Below are 20,957 nucleotides of genomic sequence, written 5' to 3' on the forward strand. Positions count from 1 at the left end.
AACATCACGATACTGAGCCACCTGCATCCAGCGAACCCCTGCGGCTCGCTTGATGTCGTCAGTCTACCTGGTGGAAGGTCGACCATACGTATTATTTCACACATAATTATATTGTTTCATACATATACCTACCTATTGTTCAGCGCTTTGCATTCCGCTTCAGAAATGGGATCAGTAGTGCTATTTTGTAACGATGTGTTGAATAACTCACAAGTGCGAGTTTTAAATTCATAGCTCTCTCTGTCTAACATGATACTATACAATGAGAAAGATAGAGGTGAATTCGAAAGTTGCACTTGCGAGTTATTCAAAACATCATTTTATAACTAAATATAGTCTAGGAATCCACGGTAGGTATAGGTTATCTCTATTTCGAATTTCAGCCAAATCGGTTCAGTATTTGTGGCGTGAAGTAATAACAAACATACACACATACTTTTGCGAAAACTTTCACCTTTAAAATATTACTCGTACCTATATTATAAGTGTGATAGCCTTAAAGATGCCGTCCACATGGCCAGCGACCGTACTCGATGGAGGAGCATTGTATATGGAAAGATGACTCGCCTAGGTGGTCACGATACTCAGTCATGAGGGACTGACTTGAGAGAGACCATAATAGACTCATTTTAATTACCATTAAAGCATAAAATCACGTTATGAAACGGATTTTTAAAAAATCAAAAGATCAAAAGGAAGCAAATCCTTGTCTAATTCCGCAATTCCCCAAAAAGGGTAGGCTTTTTCTATCAAAATAAAACTTTGATGTGTTAACAAAATACATATAAGAGTATGCGATGATATAATTGCGTACAAACGAATTAACGGATTCAGATTCTCCTTTGATGAGATTCATATAATTTAAAAACATTTTTTTGAGTAAAAAGCTAATAAAAGATTTTACTAAAGCAGCATACTAACCTAGATGTAAATAAAGCTTTTTGTGTCTTAAAACGAATGTATTTCAAAAGAACCTTTTTAAATACAAGCCCTTTACGAACGATCTAAATTCCTTAACTATCGAGCAAGCGTAAACGAATAAGGCACGTATTCAAGTTAAGGAAAACGTTCATAAGAATTTCTTTATTTTCCATACCTTTTTATTCTGCTATTTCTTTTAAAACTTTCATAAACATAAAGTATATTTTACAACTTGCAACGTATGAAAATGAATAATTTAATATAAATTCATGTTTTGTGGGTGCTTACTTCATCATCATCATTATCAGCCGATGGAGGTCCACTGCTGGATATGTCCAGCTGTGGACCTCCATAGCCTCTTGCATGGACTTCCAAAAACAACGATCTCGCGCCGCCAGCATCCAACCTAGCGGTGGACTGAGGACATGGTTAGAGGGAGCCGTTGGATGCTGGCGGAGTTATAAACCATCGCAGTGTTTGTCAACCCCCCACTAGATGGACTGAGTTGTATATAGGTGCTATTTTATTTTATCGTATTACCTCAGGATAGCATTAAAATCATCACCTATTTTAGCTATTTACGAGTATTTATAACTTTTTAAGACAAAATCTAACAGATAATATTCAAACTACATCTTACTTATAATCTACTAGCAAAACCCCGCGGTTTCACCCGCGTAGTTGGCGTTTCCGTGGAAATACGGGGATAAGACATAGACAATGACAGTCACACATGACGTGGTTTTGTATTGTGATAGAATTATCAAAATCGGTTCAGTAAATCGAGAGTTAGTTTATACAATATCTTTCTACAACGCCACAGTGTGAATCTTGAAATCGTCTCTATCTCCTTCTCACACGATACTATAGATAGGAAGAAGTAGATACGAATTAAAAACTCAGTCAATTTGTTGTCGAGGTATAAGAAGACTAGCGGACGCACACGACTTCGTCCGCCCTTGGATTCTTTAATCCGGCCCTTTCAGCAAAATCCGCTCTACCTACCTACTAACTATAAACTACCTCCCTGTCAAATTTCACCTTTGTACGTCAAGCGGTTTTCAAGATTTAGTGATAAATGACCTTTCGCATTTATATATTAAGACTAACTGACGCCGCGCGGTTTCACCCGCATAGTTTCCGTTTCCGTAGGAATACGGGGATAATACGTAGCCTTCCTCGATATTTGGGCTATCTAACACTGAAAGATTTTTCAAATCGGACCAGTAGTTCCTGAGATTCGTTAACCAAACAAACGAACTCTACAGCTTTATAATATTAGTATAGATTACGGAAAAGCGCGCCGCTTAGTTAAGTCGTGGGTGGAAATAAGAAAATGCTACTCCTATTGGGAGGGTTGGTATTTACTTAAGTGCAAAATGACATTCCATAGATAATATTAAACGTAAATTGGGATCTCTAGCTTCCGCCCACGGTAAAGCTATTAATTCCACTGAGGTAGCTAAAAGGTTATGACATTCATCTAACATAATGTTATTATTACGTGTATATTGACGGAGGTCCGGGGTTCGATTCCCGGCTGGACCGATTGAGGTTTTCTTAATTGGTTCAGGTCTGGCTGGTGGGAGGCTACAGCCGTGGCTAGTTACCACCCTACACACTGCCAAGCGATTTAGCGCTCCAGTACGATGTCGTGTAGAAACCGAAGGGGGTGTGAATTATCATTTTCCTCTTAACAAGTTAGCCCGCTTCCATCTTAGGATGCATCATCACTTACTTGTAATTTTTTTTTTCTGGGTTTATCTGAGATCAGTAAGAACTATAAGCAGATATGTTCTATGATAACTTCGCTTTTCGAGTGTATTCCCCAGTGAGAACATCCCCTCATTGTTCTTATAATAATATGTCTAAATAATGTGCTTTCTTTTAAGCCTGCTCTGATATGTCCTGTGAATCAGTTAACTTACTTGTAAATAATAATGAAAAAAAATCGATGTAACTGTCTTGTTCGTCCAGTACGAGATCCTAGATTCGAGTCCTGAGACAGACTTTAGTTATATATGGTTTTGGGAACTCCAAAGGAAATAATTCATAGTAGTCAGCCCGAATAGTGGTTCCTAGTAACCTGCATACCAGAGAATTAAGAAAATTCTTTAATTTCTTAATGCACACAACTGAAAAGTTGGAGGTGCATGCCCCGGACCGGATTCGAGCCCACACCCTCCGGAATCGGAGGCAGGGACTGCCTGGATAGCCACGAGACTATCACGTCTCAAGTTTATATACTACATATAAATAATTAAATATTGTATAAATACACCCAGAGACTGGAAAACACCCTTGCTCATTACACAAATATTTTCCATTTGTGGGAATCGAACCCACGGCCATGGATGCAGAGAGCAGGATCACTACCCACTCCACGGGGCCGTCATTAATAACCACTTAGCTGATCAACTTAATAATAATCAATAGTCAATTTTATTTCAATTAGGCTTAGTTTACAAACACTTTCGAAACGTCAGGTAATAACATTATAAGATAATGGTGATAATAATTAGTCGAAAACTTAAAATTACGAGAGTTCCAAACTCGCCTTGGTCCGAGAAGAGCCCGCAATAAACTCAGCTAGGTAATAAAAACGGTTATCGAGATAAATAATCGATCTCACTAATACATATTTAATTCGTTATGTATATCTACCAAACAGCTTTTTATTATGAAGATGCATTGACAAACAAACTGATGGTCAGTTTTGGCAATACTATAAGGATTCGTTTTGACTACAGAAGCGAAAAAACGGGTTTGATACTACAAAATACCTCCTTGCCAATTTGGCCTCAATTCTAGATGTTTGTATCCCATTTATTGCTTACGGTATGTCTACGTTAGACGGATCCCTACACCCTTACTCCGTATGTAAATACTTGAATAAATTCTCTCCTACGAGTCCTGCGACCCAATGGACGGACGTGCGTGGCTGAAGAATGCTGAGTCTGTATAGACCCATTTAAAATAACAATCGAAAGGGTTTGTGCTTTGGTATAAAGAAAATAATGTTGTTCCATATAAGGTCCATTGGGCTATGACCTCTGCCTCCGATTCTGGAGGGCGTAGGTTCGAATCCGATCCGGGCCATGCACCTCCAACTTTTCAGTTGTGTGCATTTAAAAAAATTAAATATCACGTGTCTCAAATGGTGAAGGAAAACATCGTGAGGTAACCTGCATATCAGAGAATTTTCTTAATGCTCTGCGTGTGTGAAGTCTGCCAATCCACATTATGATTAAAAGGTAGATATAATCCTTGTGCATCCAGCACAAGGATTATATCTACCTTTTTACTATTATATAAATATAGATTAAATTTACTGTTAGTCTAAGGTCCGTATTAGAAACGACCTTCAACCATCTGTTTATTGGATGAAAAGTAAGATCAAATCTAGTACGTTTAAAATATTGAGGTTGCCTCAAAAACTCCTAGCCAAACTGTCACTAATGATAGTTTATGTCAGTTTGGCCAGAAAATTTTTGGAAACTCGCAATATATTTTTGAACGTACTAAATTTGATATAAAACACTTTTTATCAAATAAACAGATGGGTGAAGTTCGTTCCTAATACAGATCTTCTATTAAAAATACTTAGGTAGACGAAACTAAGATGGCCTCCAAGTTAAACGTAATCGACATAATTCACATCCAGTCCATTGCCTAAAATCTTCATTAAATATCTTTTTTATGTTTATTTGCGGAGAGTATAATGGTAAAGAAAAAGCCTTCTAAAACAATTAAGCATTAATTAAGACGTGAAAAACGGCGATAATAAAAATTAACAACCGATAAATATAACACGAGCCGAGATAGCCCAGTGGATATGACCTCTGCTTCCGATTCTGGAGGGTGTTGGTTCGAATCCGGGCCGGGGCATGCCCCTCCAACTTTTCAGTTATGTGCATTTTAAGAAATTTAATATCACATGTCTCAAACGGTGAAGAAAAAACATCGCGAGGAAATCTGAATATCAGAGAATTTTCTTAATTCTCTGCATGTGTGAAGTCTGCCAATCCGCATTGGGCCAGCGTGGTGAACTATTGGCCTAACCCCTCTCATTCTAAAAAGAGACTCGAGCTCAGCAGTGAGCCGAATATGGGTTGATAATGATGCTGATGATGATGATGAATTAGATCTTAGTAGGCAAAAGCATTTTACTAAGATCATTCACAGTAACGCAATATATTATTGGAGTTTGAGCACTAAAGAAAAGTATTAAAGTAGAAGTACATAACTTTTTTAATTATAGTGTCCATTCTGTTGACGTTAAGTATTTTTTTATGGGCCGACATCAAATGTTGATGGCGACCGTAATCTATAAGTTATATATACAAATATTAGCTATCACTTTCTAAATTTTACTGACTTAATACCGAAATTAATTTTTATTTTGGGCCTTTTTACCAGACCGCAAGAAGGGTTATGTTTTTCGCGCGTATCTTGTATGTATGTAAGTAAGTAAGTAACTTGTATGTATGTTCGACCAACCCCATGGCGCAGTGCTATGCGCGGTGGATTTACAAGACGGAGGTCCTGAATTCGATCCCCGGCTCGGCCGATGGAGGTGTTCTTTATTGTTCCAGGTCTGGCTGGTGGAAAACAACGAGATCGTCTTACTTACATCCAAATATTTGACACGTTTAACAGTCATCACACTACACACTAATATTATAAAGGTGAAAGCTTGTGTGTAAGTGTGTAAGTATGTTTGTTCCTCCTTTACGCTGCGGCTACTGAAGATTTAGCTGAAATTTGGAATGGAAACTGGGTGGATGGACTTGTCATCCAGGAAAAATCCATGGTTCCCGCGGGATTTGTTAAAAACTTAATTCCACGCGGAAAAGTCGCGGGCGTCCGCTAGTAAGTAATATTTTCTTTTCTTCTGTAATAAAATGAAAAACCTGACATGTATAGTTTACCTCAACATAAATCATTATTTTGTACATAAAAGGTACCCGTAGATATCTTAAAGTAACTGTCGGCATTTCACGACTTCCAGAGAGGGTTATAATAAAATTTTGATACACGAATAATGCCATAAAATCCATCACTTTTTCAATAAAAACGCGCCAAATCCCGACTGAAAATCTCCACCCGGCTAAGTCGAAGTAACATCAGTGTAATCCGCGACCGGTATCTTACCTAGTCATCCTTTCATAACTTTCCAGACAGATTCTATTTCATGGAAACTTGAGTGAAAAGAATATTACGAGCGACGATTTTATTATATTTATTTTGTTGCTTTTCTAGTAAATTTGGCACCATCTATTCGCAATAAAAGGATTTGAAAGTATAAAACTTCCTTCATTATTATAAACCCATATTCGGCTCATTGTAGAGCACTAGTCTCTTCTCAGGATGAGAGGGGTTAGGCTAATAGTCCATCCCGCTGGCCCAATGCGGAATGACAGACTTCACACACGTAGAGATTTAAGAAAATTCTCAGGTATGCAGTTTTCCTCACAATGTTTTTTTTGTTTTATGTAAATCGTGATGAAACCTTACTTCACTATGATGTAATTGTTTCACCATCAACTTCATAATCAGTATATTCAGGACCAGCCCTTCCTCATTGTAGGGGATAAGAGCCCACCACGCTGCTACGGTGTTTGGCTTTTTAACGATTTTTGACAGCCTCCGTGACGTAGTGGTAAACGCCGTAGTTTACGAGACGTAGGTCCTGGATTCGTTCCCCGGCTGGGCCGATTAAGGTTTTCTTAATTGGTCCAGGTCTGGCTGATGGCACGCTTCGGCCGTGGCTAGTTACCACCCTCCTGACAAAGATGTACCACCAAGCGATTTAGCGTTCCGGTACGATGTCGTATAGAAACTGAAAGGGGTGTCGATTTTCATCCTCCTCCTAACAAGTTAGCTCGCTTCCATCTTAGATTGCAATATCACTTACCATCAGGTGAGATTGTAATCAAGGGAAAACATGTAAAGAATAAAAAAGGGGGGTCCTACAACATGGTCAGGACTCCCACTATCCTTATAGGAGAGTGGATATAAAACCCACAAAGCTACTCAAAAGCGAGCAGACTTAGAATGTTTGACTTTTAACGATCATTGTCAGATGTTAATAATGATAATAATTCACTAACATTGACGTTTTGTGAGTTGACATTTATGCGAATTTACGATTCTATGTAACAAATGACGTCTAATCTGATGAAAGTCTACTGACAACCCTACGGATATCGTACAGTAGGTAGATGGCATTTCTCATTTGATTGTGTGAGATGTTTATTTTAATAGGTTGTTAAACAAGACCAAATTAGTGAATAGCCCAGCAGGTCTACACGTTATTGACACGTTGGCTATTTGAAAAACTATTTGACAGTTCATATTGGCATTACAAGTTCATAGCAAATAGTATGAAATTGATAGGGGCGCGCGGTAGTTCGGCAAATCAAATAATCGAATCGTGGCTATCTGCGAGGCACCCACCTAATCCATTGTTATAAAGGGGTATTCAGAACGGCTATTTATTTTATCGCAAATCGCTATGTTCTTATCGTATGCAGGGATTTGGTGTATGATGAAGTTGTGTTTATTTTGGCTCACTTTATTTTCACGTGTATGAGTTCATCAAACAACATCAAAGAATCTATACTGATATTATAAAGGTGAAGAGTTTGTTTGTTTGATTGAACGCGCTAATCTCGGGAACTACTGGTCCGATTTGATTCTCGACCGTTCGATTGAATTCTTTCAGTGTTAGATAGCCTATTTATCGAGGAAGGCTATAGGCTATATTGTTTCCCCGTATTCCTACAGGAACGGGAACCACGCGGGTGAAATAGACAAATGATTGGTGTTTAAGTCAAATATGTCCGATGTTGACACCTCAAAACACAGCCACTGAATAACGGAGTATACGGAATAGTAAGTAGTACGGAATAAAAAAAATATGTTATTCATCAATATGTTTTAAGTCAACTGGTTAATTAGGTAGGTATATTTTGCATCACCATCATCACATCATCACCACTGTCCACTGCTGGATATGTCCAGCTGTGGACCTCCATCGACTGATAATGATGATGATGATGATGATGATGATCATCATTATCAGTCGATGGAGGTCCACAGCTGGACATATCCAGCAGTGGACAGTGGTGATGATGATGAAGTAAGCACTCACAATACATGAATTTATATTAAAATATTCATTTCCGTACGTTGCATGTTGTAAAATATATTTTATATTTATGAAAGTTTCAAAAGAAATAGCAGAATAAAAAGGTATGGAAAATAAAGAAATTCTTATGAACGTTTTCCTTAACTTGAATACGTGCCTTATTCGTTTACGCTTGCTTGATAGTTAAGGAATTTAGATCGTTCACAAGGATTATATCTACCTTTTTACTATTATATAAATATAGATTAAATTTACTGTTAGTCTAAGGTCCGTATTAGAAACGTCCTTCAACGATCTGTTTATTGGATGAAAAGTAAGATCAAATCTAATACGTTTAAAATATTGAGGTTGCCTCAAAAACTCCTAGCCAAACTGTCACTAATGATAGTTTATGTCAGTTTGGCCAGAAAATTTTTGGAAAACCTACTCGCAATATATTTTTGTACGTACTAAATTTGATATAAAACACTTTTTATCAAATAAACAGATGGGTGAAGTTCGTTCATAATACAAATCTTCTATTAAAAATACTTAGACAAAACTAAGATGGCCTCCAAGTTAAACGTAATCGACATAATTCACATCCAGTCCATTGCCTAAAATCTTCATTAAATATCTTTTTTATGTTTATTTGCGGAGAGTATAATGGTAAAGAAAAAGCCTTCTAAAACAATTAAGCATTAATTAAGACGTGAAAAACGGCGATAATAAAAATTAACAACCGATAAATATAACACGAGCCGTGATAGCCCAGTGGATATGACCTCTGCTTCCGATTCTGGAGGGTGTGGGTTCGAATCCGGTCCGGGGCATGCCCCTCCAACTTTTCAGTTGTGTGCATTTTAGGAAATTTAATATCACATGTCTCAAACGGTAAAGACCTGAATACCAGAGAATTTTCTTAATTCTCTGCATGTGTAAAGTCTGCCAATCCGCATTGGCCAGCGTGGTGAACTATTGGCCTAACCCCTCTCATTCTTAAAGGAGAGCTCAGCAGTGAGCCGAATATGCATTGATAATGATGCTGATGATGATGATGAATTAGATCTTAGTAGGCAAAAGCATTTTACTAAGATCATTCACAGTAACGCAATATATTATTGGAGTTTGAGCACTAAAGAAAAGTATTAAAGTAAGAAGTACATAACTTTTTTAATTATAGTGTCCATTCTGTTGACGTTAAGTATTTTTTTATGGGCCGACATCAAATGTTGATGGCGACCGTAATCTATAAGTTATATACACAAATATTAGCTATCACTTTCTAAATTTTACTGACTTAATACCGAAATTAATTTTTATTTTGGGCCTTTTTACCAGACCGCAAGAAGGGTTATGTTTTTCGCGCGTATCTTGTATGTATGTAAGTAAGTAAGTAACTTGTATGTATGTTCGACCAACCCCGTGGCGCAGTGCTATGCGCGGTGGATTTACAAGACGGAGGTCCTGAATTCGATCCCCGGCTCGGCCGATGGAGGTGTTCTTTATTGTTCCAGGTCTGGCTGGTGGAAAACAACGAGATCGTCTTACTTACATCCAAATATTTGACACGTTTAACAGTCATCACACTACACACTAATATTATAAAGGTGAAAGCTTGTGTGTAAGTGTGTAAGTATGTTTGTTCCTCCTTTACGCTGCGGCTACTGAAGATTTAGCTGAAATTTGGAATGGAAACTGGGTGGATGGACTTGTCATCCAGGAAAAATCCATGGTTCCCGCGGGATTTGTTAAAAACTTAATTCCACGCGGAAAAGTCGCGGGCGTCCGCTAGTAAGTAATATTTTCTTTTCTTCTGTAATAAAATGAAAAACCTGACATGTATAGTTTACCTCAACATAAATCATTATTTTGTACATAAAAGGTACCCGTAGATATCTTAAAGTAACTGTCGGCATTTCACGACTTCCAGAGAGGGTTATAATAAAATTTTGATACACGAATAATGCCATAAAATCCATCACTTTTTCAATAAAAACGCGCCAAATCCCGACTGAAAATCTCCACCCGGCTAAGTCGAAGTAGCATCAGTGTAATCCGCGACCGGTATCTTACCTAGTCATCCTTTCATAACTTTCCAGACAGATTCTATTTCATGGAAATTTGAGTGAAAAGAATATTACGAGCGACGATTTTATTATATTTATTTTGTTGCTTTTCTAGTAAATTTGGCACCATCTATTCGCAATAAAAGGATTTGAAAGTATAAAGCTTCCTTCATTATTATAAACCCATATTCGGCTCATTGTAGAGCACTAGTCTCTTCTCAGGGTGAGAGGGGTTAGGCTAATAGTCCACCACGCTGACCCAATGCGGAATGACAGACTTCACACACGTAGAGATTTAAGAAAATTCTCAGGTATGCAGATTTCCTCACAATGTTTTTTTTGTTTTATGTAGATTGTGAGGAAACCTTACTTCAATATGATGTAATTGTTTCACCATCAACTTCATAATCAGTATATTCAGGACCAGCCCTTCCTCATTGTAGGGGATAAGAGCCCACCATGCTGCTACGGTGTTTGGCTCTTTAACGATTTTTGACAGCCTCCGTGACGTAGTGATAAACGCCGTAATTTACAAGACGTAGGTCCTGGATTCGATCCCCGGCTGGGTCGATTAAGGTTTTCTTAATGGGTCCAATTCTGGCTGGTGGGACGCTTCGGCCGTGGCTAGTTACCACCCTCCTGACAAAGACGTACCGCCAAGCGATTTAGCGTTCCGGTACGATGACGTATAGAAACCGAAAGGGGTGTGTGGATTTTCATAGTCCTCCTAACAAGTTGGCCCGCTTCCATCTTAGATTGCATTATCACTTACCATCAGGTGAGATTGTAATCAAGGGCAAATATGTAAAGAATAAAAAAGGGGGGTCCTACAGCATGGTCAGAACTCCCACTATCCTTATAGGAGAGTGGATATAAAACCCACAAAGCTACTCAAAAGCGAGCAGACTTAGAATGTTTGACTTTTAACGATCATTGTCAGATGTTAATAATGATAATAATTCACTAACATTGACGTTTTGTGAGTTGACATTTATGCGAATTTACGATTCTATGTATGACGTCTAATCTGATGAAAGTCTACTGACAACCCTACGGATATCGTATAGATGGCATTTCTCATTTGATTGTGTGAGATGTTTATTTTAATAGGTTGTTAAACAAGACCAAATTAGTGAATAGCCCAGCAGGTCTACACGTTATTAACATGTTGGCTATTTGAAAACTATTTGACAGTTGATATTGACACTACAAGTTCATAGCAAATAGTATGAAATTGATAGGGGCGCGCGGTAGTTCGGCAAATCAAATAATCGAATCGTGGCTATCTGCGAGGCACCCACCTAATCCATTGTTATAAAGGGGTATTCAGAACGGCTATTTATTTTATCGCAAATCGCTGTGTTCTTATCGTATGCCGGGATATGGTGTATGATGAAGTTGTGTTTATTTTGGCTCACTTTATTTTCACGTGTATGAGTTCATCAAACAACATCAAAGAATCTATACTGATATTATAAATCTGAAGAGTTTGTTTGTTTGATTGAACGCGCTAATCTCGGGAACTACTGCTCCGATTTGATTCTCGGCCGTTCGATTGAATTCTTTCAGTGTTAGATAGCCCATTTATCGAGGAAGGCTATAGGCTATATTGTATCCCCGTATTCCTACAGGAACGGGAACCACGCGGGTGAAATCGCTCGGCGTCTATAGTGGTGTGATATAATACTATGTTTTATCGAATCCAATACGCCTAACATGCGATCAACTATAGTCTAGCAAGTTCGTTAATAATATTCGCATGATATGCGGGCGACAGCGGGAAAGACTGCGCGGGTGTGAAGTCGTGCGAGCGGGGAAGTGACGTGTATTTTCATTCATCGCTACACGCCGCCCGGCCCGCGCGCAACATCGGGGTTGTTGCGAACGAAGTTGCCGAACTACAGATAACTCGTGAAGAGAAATAGACAATTTATGAATCGAAAATTGAAGAATTTCAAAGTGAAGAGAAAAGATAATTTTCAATCGAATACGAGTAGCAGCGCATCCGAATGTACCGCTGGTAAGGCTGGACTCAAATCCTGGAGGTGTAGGGTTTGTTTCTCACCCGTTGGACTATTCTTGTACCTGCTCCTAACACTCAGTTAAAGCGGAAATGGGAGTATCAGTCATTAAAATACATGGTTAATCGTAGACAGAAAAGTCAATAGACAAATGACTGGTGTTGTAAGTCAAATATATCCGATGTTGTCACCTCAAAATACAGACACTGAATAAGTATTAACGGAATAAAAAAATATGTTATTCACCAATACGTTTTAAGTTAACAGGTTAATTAGGTAGGTATATTTTGTAACAAGTTGTGGCTGTAATTTTAGAGTTATTCCTGTTTTACAGATGCAATGGAAGCGTTCCGTCGTCTATTGACTTCACTGTCTACGTGGCTTATGTTCTTTTAAAAAGAGAATCATACAATTTAAACTCCATATTTGAAATTGGAATTTCAAACAGACTAATCCCCCTCTACGTTAATTTATCACTCTCAGCACCTAGACGGGTTCTCGTTCTCGCTATTACCTGCTTACACAGCGTCAGACAGAGAGTACTAACTAAAATTTATTATAGTGGGTAAACATCCCAACATCTGGCCTGCTAATCAAATGATGTAGGTTATTTTTGACTCTCCGAATAACGTGAAGATATCTTGAGTTTATTATGTTATAATAAATTCAACTTGTGAATTTTGTGTAGGTATACTATAGTTAAATATTTATTAATACTGGCGCCAAGCGAATTTATTGTTTCCGCCCTGTTTGTGACGAGTACACATCCGTTGGAAAATCATCATCTTGTAATATTACACTTATTTTAAAGGTCGCCCTCCATCCATCGTTTTGTGGTGTAACAGCTTTAGAAGGAGAATGTCAATAGAGCTCTTCTCAACAGAACCGGTGATATGAGTCTCTACAAGTAGTCAAACTTGACGTTTCAAAAGTGCTTGTATTTTCAATTTTGCTGGGATTACAAGAAATAACTTTTAAGCATTTAGGAAGGCGGGCAGGGAAAAAAGCTAAGATCAAGTAATTATGGGTTTCTTCTCCCAAAATACGGCTAGAATGATCGTGAGGTTGGCGTGACCATTGAGTAAGTGGGTTTTCTCAAAAGGTCTAGAACCCAGAGCCTTATGGATAGATAAGAAAAACACCTCGCAACAACACAATGCATGCGTTAAAAATAATAATTGATAAGTTAAATATTTAAATGCATAATTATTATTAATCTACTCAAATTCGAAAAGACTTTCGTTTTGTAGCCTTATTGGTAAAAGTCAAAATATTAAAATAAAACTTTTTCTATTAGAGCTTTAAATGCTATTAAATCGTCTTCTGGTTTTTTAAGTGCAAGCGCAGAAGCATCGCCTGATGTGGCCTGAAGGCAGAAGCAGAAGAGATGGGCGGAACAACTCTCTAAGGGCGTCTCCTTCGAAACTCGGACCTCGGCTTAGAGGGCCGTTCTGGAAAGGTGCTTTGAACTGAGTGAATCTATTTTATCCCCGCTTTGCTAAACTATACTGATGTATACAGCCAGTTTCTTCATGTAAAGCTAAAGTAACAGTAAAAGTAGTAAGTAGTAAAGAAGACTTTATTTTTCAGTCAATAAGACCGTCACTTTTGATTTATGACGTTACTTTGACTGTTACTTGCGATGAAGAAACTGGCCGTTGGAGATGTGAAATGAAAGCCTTCGATAGCCAGACGTACCCCATTTTATGAAAACTGTTATTTCGCCATTGGATACTTGACCATATAATTGGACAGGACGATAGGGTAGTTGACTCATAACAATTTTTTTAGAAACAGTATTAATTAATTAATTTTGTAGTACATGGAATAAGGTTCCGAAATATGTCGATATTAATTTATAAAAAGTTAAGGATTTCAAACGTAATTGAAAAATCATGTATTTTTAAGAATTTTCGAAACGTCAAAAGTTCTGTCGTCCATTTTGTGACGTCACAATGTTACTTTATGTACTAAACGTCAAACTAATTATGAACTATTAATTTTGTAAAATGCTCCGTTTGGATTAGTCATGAAACAGTTTAAATATAGACCGTCATGGCCGACAGGCGGGCTCGTATTGTCAAAAACATTGTCATAAACAAAATTTTAATGTAATCACGTTTAAAAAAATGAAAACAAATTTCAATCTATTAGAAAGATAATAATAACAATAATTTATGAATATTAAAAAAAAGTGTCAACTAGCCTATTAAGGATCTGGACCCTTGAAACCTGCTAGTTTTCAAATCCGATCTCTCAACTCCATAATTAGCTACCGTCCTTATCTATGTTAGAAACATGGGCTCAAAAACTGAGGCACGCCTGACTATGCATGCTTTTAATCCACAAGAGATGTAAAAAAAGTAACATTTATTTCTACCAGTGTGCCCTCAACTTTACAGAGGAATCAATCAACCGGTGTTAGTAATGAACGAGTTGGCGAAGTTAGAACGACGAGCGAGGTTCGATAACAGCTTGTATTTTATGTCTAATGTACTGCATTATATTTAGTTGTTCGATAAACTGACTTATTTTTAGTAGACCCTGCTTGTTTATTTAATAGAGTGAAATCTAATTGAAAGCTTTACTACACCTAAATTATTCATTTTGGTAACCATCTTGAAACACAGACAGTGTCATTAACTAAACATATTCATGGTCCTCTCAGAATGATAGGGGTTAGTCCGCCACGCTGGCTCAATGCAGATCGGCAGGTTTCCTCACGAGCTTTTATCTTCACCGTTTGAGATACGTGATATTCCATTTCTTTAAAAGCACATAACTGAAAAGTTGGTGGTGTATGCCGCGGACCGAATTCGAATCTACGTCTTCCAAATCGATCGCAGTAATCGAATCCACTGGGCTATCACGGCTCTTTAAAATGAATGAATGTAGAGACGAATTCCTATGGCAAATCATAACAAAGTTTCATAACTTCAATCGATTCATCAATTAAAACATAAAATATTGTAAATGCAGATATATGCGCAGAGCACAAGTATTCGGTCTTTTTTAGAGATTGCAGATAAATATAATCGTAGGCCCAGTTTAAACACAATCCTGGAATTCGTTACGCTACCTGTTGGTCGACTTTGGTCTTGTACGTTATATAAAAAGATAAGTGTTATGTTGATCTAATAGCAAGGGGCACATAGTTCGAAGAGCTGATGGACGTTGGGGTCCCAAAGTGCTGGAATGGCGACCCCGAACTAGTAAGCGCAGTGTTGGCCGACCCCCCACCAGGTGGACTGACGACATCAAGCGAGTCGCAGGTATTCGCTGGATGCAGACGGCTCAGTATCGTGATGTTTGGAAGTCCCTACAAAAGGCCTATGTCCTGCAGTGGACATCCGTCGGCTGATATAATGTTGATGATAATGATGAATAGCAAGGGAGTCAAACAAGGGATTTTGGGATTTACTCGAAACATGATTTCTTATGATATCCCGTTAAGAATATAAAAACCTTTAGTAGGTGAGATATTGCACAGGCGTTAATTTTTCGTTAAAAGAGAAACACGACCAACTGACATCCTATATTTATTTTCCAATCCCATTCTGCGTTGGATGCTCAAACGGATTTATTTTAAACCTATAAAATAAAATCGTACTAAAATTGAACCGTGCGACACTGTCACATCCATCTGTATTTTTTTAAATAAAAAATTTAGAAAAGCGCTTGAAATGAAATAAAATTTAATTTGCTATGTTTTTTTTTGTTTTTGTTACTTTCGGCGTTTTATAAAATATGTATGTATTTTATAAAGGTTTTTTACTTAACTCAACTTCAACTGCCAAGAAGTATTTCTGTTCAAACATATGTTATGTTAGTATTTGTAGTAATGTTTATTTATTTATTTTATTCTCTACAAGATGACCCTTGACAACAATCTCACCTGATGGTAAGTGATTGCATTCGAAGATGGAAGCGGGCTAACTTGTAAATCCACACCCCTTTCGCTTTCTACACGACCTCGTACCGGAACACTAAATCGCTTGGCGATACGTCTTTGGCTAGGGTTTTGGTTAGGGTGTGGCTCGCTACTACTACTAGCCACGGCCGAAGCCTCGAATTAGCCAGACCTGGACCAATTAAGAAAACCTCCACCGGTTTAGCCGGAGATCGAACCCGGAAACTCCGTCTTCTAAATCCACCGCGCACACCACTGCGCCACGGAGGCCGTTAAACTCATTATGTTAATTATGTAGTTACGAGTATGTGTATTAGTTTACTGATGTAGTTAATTATGTATACATAACATACATAATTAACTACATAAGTAAACTAATGCTAGCTTTATTTTAGTGGTTTAAAACTTGACGAAACATTTAAGAAAATCTTTCGATTCTAGATATAACTGACAGTCCTCTTTATGATTTGATGTCGTGTAGAAACCGAAAGAGATGTGGATTTTCCTCCTCTTCCTAACAAGTTAGCCCGCTTCCATCTTAGATTGCATCATCACTTACCATCAGATGAGATTGCAGTCAAGGACTAACTTATAAAGAATAAAAAAAAACCAGCACCTAACCGCCTACGAACAACAGCCAGCCAAGTGCGGAAAAGGCATAGAAAAGAAGAAATTTTATAGAACAAGCGGATTGCCCATTTGATGCAACAGACCTATTTAGCACCGGAGTGTGGTTTGTCATTTACGGTCAAAGAGAAATTTAACTTTTTATAAAAATTAAAAAATCACAAATTAGAGCATGAAAAATCAGGTTTTAATTAGAAAAAAGGGTAATATTTTTAAGTTTGAATTGAGCTTTGAAATACACGTTGAAGATTATTATTAAAGAATTGTTCAATAGTAATAAAATTATTTTGGATAGTTTTTACTACATAAAAGCTCATAATATTTTTATACTAGGTACTAGAAACTTTCGAAAAATAATCTAAACCGTCTCAAATCGAGGGTACCCCCCATATGTTTCTTCTACAGGTGTAGTATTTTGTATACATATTATTATATTAATCAGATACAAAATAAAAGAAACAATAAAATTATTATTCTAAAATGTGGGTAGTATTACAAATTAAATTACTTACCCATAACTGATTTTTTTAAAAGCTTGTCCAATGTTAATCACTTATTTGGTTTAAATAAATATCACAACTATTTTGTCAGTAACGATTCACCTTTAAGTTAATTAAATCATTTAAATTAATATTTCATTAACACTGATCGTGAAAATATATTTAAAACATACATTAACTAAAATTGTTGTCACAAACATTCACAACACAGACAATAACTATGTATTGATTGTTTTAAAAAAAAATATTTTCGAAATACGAAATACGCAAACCAAGTTCGCGGGCTCGTTGAGCTATCTGCGACTACAGCATTCGCAATCTCGCAGGAAACTGGCGGGAAAATCTCATATGGGCGGGAATCCGACGGAATTCAGGAGGCGTGTAGCGGTCAATGAATCTCGTGAATTTTCGTCAGCATTTTCATTTGTTACCCTTTGTTTTTTTACATGACCGGATAGGCGGGAGCAGCGTTTGATGTAACGCATCTCTATTTTTCTGCTCTTATTTTGTAAATAGCTATCTTGAAAAACACGAGTCACTTTTTAATATATCCTTTGTTGGTCTTGGAATGTTTTTGAAGTGAGATTAAATGCTTTACAAGTCCTTTTTTGAAGCAGATGAGATCTACGAACATCACAAAAGGAGAATGTTCTCAAATCGTGGGATTTTTAAATGCCCTTAGATTAATCGACGTCGCCTGTACTGAAATATTATTTTTTATTTAAAAGGATACAATCTTCAGACGTTCCCATGGTCATCACAACAGAATCTGATGATCGAATCACGATTGATCAATTATTATTGCCGAGGCTCCTCAGCAGTCTTGTCTTCTGAACCGGTAGTAAAAATCTCTACAAACAGCCAAACTTGATGTTTCAAAAGTGCTTGTAAACTAAGCCTGCTTGAAGTAAACGATTTAGATATATGAACTATCCACACCGCTGATATATATCGTCGACACGTAGTCATAATAAATTATTGAGCAAACTTATTCTATGGCGATAGTTACTGAACTTTTCTATTCGATTCTATTATGGAAACGGGATATGCGATCAGATATTACAGGTTAAATAATCTTAATATTGCTTACGAATGTTCAACATGATAATACGAGTAGCTTCAGCAGTAAAAGTAAAATAATTGTTAAAGAAAATTACAACTGAAAAAAAAATCTTATAAAAAAATTTAACCGACTTCAAAGATGTATAACTACGTGTTACAAGGCGGTGCTATGCCAAATAGGCTCTTAAAGTTTATTTTGTTTTTTTGGTACCGCCTTCAAACCGATCAATAGAAAGGACATAGGTATGTCATGTTTCGCTTTTTTGAGTTCATCTTTCGATTTTTTTTTTTTTCTGTTTTTAGTGTGCTAGGTCACACACATATTGATCGTAAGCGCCACAGCATGGGCATTTTCCCTTATTTCAGCTATTTATTGATGACCAGATAATGAAGTTTCATTGAGACAATGAGGCATGGAGATATATTCATTTAATCTGAAATACGTAAATGCTGTTTCATGTTCAATTTGTAGCATGATTCCGCCGCCATTAAAACCGTTTAAACTTCCATCTGCCGAAAATTGTTTAATTACTGAACGTTTTTAACTGTGTTTCGAGTACAAAAGATTTCAATTAAAACGGAAAATAATTAAGCGACTCATTTGCAAGCGCGTTGAGTGGCGAAATTCCACTGTCAGTAGGCGAATGCTTACTTATGCGAATTCCACTTCTTTATAGATAACTAGTCAGTTATATTCGCTGCCTACGATCTGATACCTATGGAAAATATCATGGCCGATATGCCTTATTACCTAATTGTTGTTATCAACCCATATTCGGCTCACTGCTGAGCTCGAGTCGCCAGAATGTGAGGGGTTGGGTCAATAGTCCACCACGGCCCTATGCGGATTGGCAGACTTCACACACGCAGAGAATTAAGAAAATTCTCTGGTATGCAGGTTTCCTCACTATGTTTTCCTTCACCGTTTAAGACACGTGGTATTAATTTCTTAAAATACACACAACTGAAAAGTTGGAGGTGCATGCCCTGGACCGGATTCGAACGCACACCCCCCGGAATCGGAGTCAGAGGTCATATCCACTGGGCTATCTCTGACTCCGATTACCTAATTTATTGTATTGCGTTCATTACTACTTGCACCTACTATTTATAGATAGACCAATCTAATAAAGACTCTTTCTAATATGTAATACTTCTACATCTTCCGCTACGATACTTCCGCATCGTCTGTGGAGAACTTTATAAAACAAATCGGGATATTTGAAAATACTTTCTAATTTCAAAATGTATTTCCAATCAATACGTGAATAGTTAATTTATCAAATCAATTTTTTAAGTTCTTAACACTTTAACAAGCGGAATCGGGTTTGTTGTTTAAAGTTAGTTGAAAATTTGCCAAAAACACGAAAAGGAATGAATTTTCAGCGGCCCTGAAAACTTACAGCTTTACACGTGTTACATTGCCAGTACGATTGGCGATTGATACGTTCTGTCTATGGTCATGACATTTATTTTGAACATTGTTAATCAATCTTAAAATGCGCGCACGATACGTTTGCGCGTACAAAATCGGAGTTAATCAACAGATAGAGATAGACGACAAGCCAATCTCTATCTATCTCTTTGCGGGAAAAAGAGATCAGTTACGGGTAAAGTCAGCCATTGACGGTCAATTATTCTCACGTTTCTGCAGCGCAAACGGAGCGAACACGTTTCGTAAGTCGAGCCGTCATGCACGCAGTGATCAATACACGATCAGTTATAGTCGTGGGTGCTGCAGAAACGTGAGAATAACTGATCGTCAATGGCGTGCATTACGCTGGCAACATAATTGCGCAGCTTATTTTATGTTAAACCGACTATTCTTATATTAAATTAAACCGACCGTTTTTAGACCATTTTATACAAATAACTTGAAACACGGCTGATTTTTATATTTTCGCAAATTTCATTTACTTCAGGGATTGAATCTTATAAATTCTTAAATCACATTAAATTTCGTATTTTTGTCATGATTGATGGACAGTTTTTTAAATTTGTTACTCTAAAAATGGGGGTCTTTCCATACAAACTTTCAACCCTTATTTCGCCCCCTTCTGATTTTATTTTTCCTATAAAAAGGATCCTGTAACCTTCTCCATATTATGGTCTTATAAATAACATAAAAAAACACGGACAGACAGACAGACAAAAAATGGAAAAAATATATTTTTAGCTTCAGTATCGATTATATAATTCCCGCCGACAAAAATTTTCAAAATATCTTCAATGTACAGAATGTACAGAATTTGATCTGTTACAATTTTATTATAAGTTCTAGATGGCGCTAGCAGTCCGTTATGCCACGGTAACGTTTGGTATTACAAATGGTATAAGTAAAATCTCAAATTTCGAATTAATGTATAGAATTTGACCAGTTTTAATATAATTATAATTACAGATATAGATAGATATAGAATAATCTGTGCCAATAAATATCATCTACCAGCTACTAGGTAGGTAAGCCGTCAAAGTTTATTTGGAACTTTACCAGGCACACTTGGCAAAACCTTTTCAATTTAAGTTATGACAAATTAGACGATTTGTTGGCCAACGCTACGAGTCCGTGATAGTATTACGAGTGCATCTTTGTGGAGCCAGCCATTTTGGAAATAAATTCATTATCATTGTCGGCCGATGGACGTCCACTGGACTGGACATAGGCCTCTTGCATGGATCTCCAAACATAACGGTCTCGAGCCGCCAGCATCCAGC

The 20,957-nt window shown here is 37.2% G+C and overlaps 2 protein-coding genes across 2 annotated transcripts in view; one reads left to right on the top strand and one right to left on the bottom strand.

Moving 5' to 3' along the window:
• Positions 1–17,486, bottom strand: part of LOC112058481 (5-hydroxytryptamine receptor 2B) — a 113,204-nt gene extending 95,718 nt beyond the window's left edge. The window contains exon 1 of the mRNA XM_024099348.2: positions 17,193–17,486. The gene's annotated coding sequence lies outside the window, so the exon portion shown is untranslated. The remainder of the gene's footprint in view (positions 1–17,192) is intronic.
• The window catches only part of LOC112058557 (60S ribosomal protein L10a), a 363,530-nt gene that overhangs the window by 183,540 nt on the left and 159,033 nt on the right, over positions 1–20,957 (top strand). The gene's annotated exons all lie outside the window — the stretch shown is intronic.

Source organism: Bicyclus anynana, chromosome 4, assembly GCF_947172395.1.
Source record: "Bicyclus anynana chromosome 4, ilBicAnyn1.1, whole genome shotgun sequence".
Taxonomy (NCBI): domain Eukaryota; kingdom Metazoa; phylum Arthropoda; class Insecta; order Lepidoptera; family Nymphalidae; genus Bicyclus; species Bicyclus anynana.